General features: G+C 31.7%; 1 long non-coding RNA gene across 1 annotated transcript; it reads right to left on the reverse strand.

The window, feature by feature from the left end:
• Positions 1–767: 767 nt before the first annotated feature.
• On the reverse strand, positions 768–3805 carry LOC133833923 (uncharacterized). The gene is made up of 3 exons (XR_009893213.1): positions 3697–3805; positions 3536–3606; positions 768–969 (listed from the first exon to the last, which is right to left on the reverse strand). It is a non-coding gene; the product is annotated as an uncharacterized LOC133833923 (long non-coding RNA).
• Between the last annotated feature and the right edge of the window lie 1215 nt (positions 3806–5020).

Raw genomic sequence — 5020 nt, forward strand, 5'->3', positions numbered from 1 at the left:
TAAGTACCAAATTACCCCTAGGCTCACCCCGAGCCAAGTAATTAACCCCGTTATGACTAAACCGCTAACTTGCTTCCTAGGATCGTTTCATGCCAAATAGCTCAGAAATATCCACATAATAATGTGGTCTCACCCATATATCACATACATGCACATAAATATACAAATACAGCCATATAATAATACAACCCACATAACCATGTATATAACCACATAATAACACATTAAATCAATGGCCGCCCTCCTGGCCTCCTCATCCAAACACTAAGCCATATTAGAGAAATTGGGACATTATAGTCACCCATTGGTAATAAATTTTTAACCACAACCAAGATGTTTTAAAATTATCTAAACATATATATAATTGAATTATGTTTTGTTATGTTTAATAGTGTCAACAGCTGGATGATGACATCAAGCGTGGGTACTATGTAATGAAGTTCGCAAGTGCCTTCGTTTCAAAGCCCAACCCAAAGAACCACTTGGATCGTCACGCAAGTATTGTTTAATTTATTAGTTATTATATATTTAAACTTTTATTGGAAAATTATATATAATTTTATTTTAACTAATTTTTTGAGTTCATTTGTAGCTCAAAAGCACAATGGTGTACTCTCTTGAAGAAATCAATGTCATTCGAGACGGGCGGAGTCAATTCCACCTCATCTCAGTGTTTGATATGAACTAGTGCCTGCAACAACTTGAATTTTCAAGACTCGATAATGCGAAAATATAAATGTTTTCATTTGACAAAATGTCTCAAAAACTTGTATAAAAAAACTTTTTAAAAAGTCATATGGCCATACTTAACATTTATTTACAACATCTTTTATAAGGAGTACAGTGAGCCTAGTTTAGGAAAATTACACAACATTTCAAAAATAAAACGGCTTCCCAAAAGGTTGGTCCACTTGTAAATTTTCTAGGTAGACTCCAGCATTCACTGCTCTGCCTTGCCCTTGCCCTTACCTACAACATGAAACAACTAGGTAAGCGAAAACGCTTAGTAAGTTCAACCTTAAAACAAAAGCAGGCAGAGAATTAGGGTTTTGGATCCATCCGGACCCTATACATTCAATTTCAAGAACACAAAAGCGTCCTAGAAAACTTATGCCTAATAACCAATGATAAATTATTTCCTATAACAGATAAATTCCTGCACTTAGAAAATCCCACAACAAGCAGATATAATTTATCACAGCTATATCTTATTAACGAATATATCCCTGCACTCAGAAAATCCTAGAGCAAGAAAATATATTATATCACAATATAATTCGAGACCAACGCTCGACAATTTCCAACAATTCGGGCGTAACGTGTCCTCCAACATAAATTCTAATCTGTAAGAGAGAACCGAGTCTCCACTACGATCTAGCCAATAAATATCCCCATCAAGGGTAACTATCGTGTTACCTAGGGCATCACTACTTATCCAAGAATATAATCGAATTTACACGATTTTACAGAGACTTCTATGTTAATTAGTGGTGCTGGTGAGCAGTTGCCCCTAGGGTGTTCATCCTCACTCAAACTTGACAACTCCTAGTATCTCTAGGCACTCTCACTAAATGGCCAATATTCACGACTGCTATCTGGGAATAACTTATCAGAGCACTTGCTCAGGTTCTAACCATTCACTGATTAAGTAAGCATGAGGGCCCCTAGGTCCCATTCATTTTGGCGCCCCTAGGTTTCACCAGCAATCCTCACCTCTTGGCCACTCGTCGCGGTACTGAATCGGACATAATAAAATCAAGCAGTGTGACGGGGATCAACCTTCTAGGATATGACGGATATCTACCGTTCATATTTTCTAAATCAGCACTCACTAGACTAACATCTCTAAGCAACTTTCTACGACAATGTATATATGTGCATGTGTCCCCATACTAACATACAATACAATAATTGTTTCATGTTGTAGCCACACAATATAAGTTGACTTACTTGGAGTCCTTAACACTCAACAGGATTTCACCCTCCAACGTTCAATCCAGTTACGCTTAGCCAATACTGTAGTTATCCATACAGTATACTCGGATTAATTATGGCACTCATAATTATTATTGTTATTTTGGGCAGTTTGGTCATTTTAATAAAAATCATTTGTAAGGATTTATTATCCTTATTTGATTTTAAACCCATTAAGGAAATTCATACAAAAATATTTGAGACTAAACCCTAAGTCTCAGGGAGACCTATCCTCTAGTCTCGATACCTAGGCTCGGGTATCACAATAGTTTAAACGCATCACTATTAACCCGTACTTTCAACAAGTTGGTTAAACATATGGAATATTTTAGCCGGTATTATATCAAGAAAATACTAATTAATTCCTTAATTATTTTTAAAGAAACTAAACTCTTAATTTTCCTTTTATTTTTCTTAAGGTTTTAATCTCTAAAAAATGTTTTAAGAAAATTGCCTAATTTGTCTTAATTAGGAAAACCATTAATAATTTCCCTTCTTGACTAGTTAATTTTTCAAAATTAATTAATCAAGTTTACTTACTAGAAAAATAATTCACTTAATCATTTTCTCAAAATATAGGGTTTTAAACCCTCTTTTAATTTATTAACTATTAATAAATTAAATCTTTTATTTGTAAAAAGAATAAAAAAAATTAATAAAAATAATTCAAACTAAACTCAAAGTGGTAATTTTAGTGAAAATATGTTTTCAAGACTTACCAATTTTATATCTTGCAATAAGCAAAATTTTACTTTTTACCTTAAGTTCCAAAATCTCATTTTTACACTAAATGTGAAAAGCCTATTTTTTCACATTTTTAACTACATACTTTGTTAGTTCATAATTTTAAATTTACTTACCCAATTGTTTCCAAAATTTCCCAATTCCATTTTTGGTATGTCATTTAGGTCTTTGTAAAATATTAGGTCAAAATGAGTATTTTTTATTGGTAAAATCATTTTCCAACAATGAGGTAAAAATGACCTTATTTTCAAGTCCTTATTTTTTCCAAACTTTGACACTTAATAACTTTCAAACTGTTCAGTATTTTCTTACCAAATTTTACAGTAGAATTCTAGCTTATGCCAAAAATATGTCCACGAAATTATAGAAAAAACTGGGTTCATTTGCCCTATACAGTGGCTATCCAAACTTGGTTCCAAAAATAAGAATACGAAAAAAACAGTTGTTTACCTAAACTTTGAAATAGCATAACTCACTCATTTTTAAACATTTTTTAGTGTTTCAAAAGCTCAATTTTATGTACTCAATCTCAAAAACATCACAGTACAATTAAATTTTACAAAATCAATATACAGTGGATGCTTGAGCCCTTGGAAGTCACAGTTCAAAACATGAATTTTGTTTTAAGGTTTCCTACAAAACCCTTGGGGGTTTTGGTCCCTATTTTAAAAAGTCAACACACAAGCATCATAAAAATTATAAAACAACTACCATAACCTTATTACATCACCAATAAGGAACTTTAAGTATTAACTATACAAAATAATGCTTAAAACTAAAAATCATACAATAACAACCATAAAAGTAAACTTTTTACCTCTTTGGTGTTCTTGCTTAAGGTGTGAATCTTCCTATTAGCTTTGGATCCTTCAATACCTTTAAAAAACCCTAAATAACTCCCCCCAACAACATAGATAATTAGCTATTTGAAAATCTAGGGTTAAAACTTTACAAAAGTCTAGTTTATTCAAACTTTACCTTAGAGAAAACTCTTCCTAGACCAAGCCTTAGCTTCCAAGTCTCCTTAGTGTTCTTGAGGTTGAAGATTGAGAGAAAACTTGAGAGTGTTTTAAAAAAGATGATAGTGAATGAGAGAAAGTGAGTGGTTGGTTTTGGGAAGGGGTTAGAAGAGTTTATACAACTCTAATTATAACCTAAAACACTAAGTGTTTTACCCACTTGCCTTTATCCCTAACATATGAATAAATGGGATTTAAACTTAATTAATTTTTTGTTCACACCAATTAAAAGCCTCACATGGCCGGCCAACCTTTCCTATATATGCATTTATATATATATATATAAATATATATATATATATATTTATAAAGGTGAATCAATATTTCCTAAGAAGAAAGGTCCAAATTGACTTTCTATACCTTTTTCACTCTTATTAAGTTTTAAAAGAAAAACTTAACACATAATAATTAAATTAAATTTCTCTCACGTTTAATTTAATTAATCACACAATAAAATTTAACCTAAGGCCCATTTATGGAATAAAATTCCCCATTTCGGTAAAATTAAGCATTTAACACAAAATGACCTAAAATTTCCATTTTCCCTTAGGTTTATTATTTTGGAGCAAACTTAAATTTTTATGAATGTATTTTATGCCCAAAATATATTTTCCATAGCTTTTCATTTTATTTTCCGAGATTTTTACCCGATCAGGGTTTTTGTGTCGGTCCAGGACCAAAAGTCTTATCTTGACTTTTAAATCACAAAGTTCATATTTTGGCTAGCAATAACTCATGGAATAATTTCCAAAAAAATATAATATTATTTAAAATAATATTCTTAACTCGGGGAAAAAATCCTGACCCAAGTCGTTTAAAGGTACCCGAAAACGCAGGACGTTACAGTGCCTCCATATATCGATCAAGTATGAATATAATTTTTTGAGTCATATGTCGATCTTGATTTACATTAGTTACTAGCTAAGTTATATTTTGCCTCTAAACAATGGACTTAGAATAGTTACTATCTTATTTTTTATCTCTAAACAATGGTCAAGTTAGTAGATTTTGATTAGAAACTTAGTCATTGTTTTCCCTAGAGTATGTGAAATTATTTTTTGAATCATATTTCTCGACCATTGTATATAGTTTCATATATATATATACGTGTCTTTGCACTTGTTTCTACCTATTTCTGCTTCTGTTTTGTAGCAGGGGGAAAATGGCAGAAATATTTTTATAACACAATTTTTAAAATCTTCAGCATCGGTTCTACACCGACACCAAGATTTTTTCGTCGGTCTGTAACCAACGCATTTTCATATCAGAAATGTCGGTTACAA

The sequence above is a fragment of the Humulus lupulus genome, chromosome 5 (genome assembly GCF_963169125.1).
Source record: "Humulus lupulus chromosome 5, drHumLupu1.1, whole genome shotgun sequence".
Classification (NCBI taxonomy): domain Eukaryota; kingdom Viridiplantae; phylum Streptophyta; class Magnoliopsida; order Rosales; family Cannabaceae; genus Humulus; species Humulus lupulus.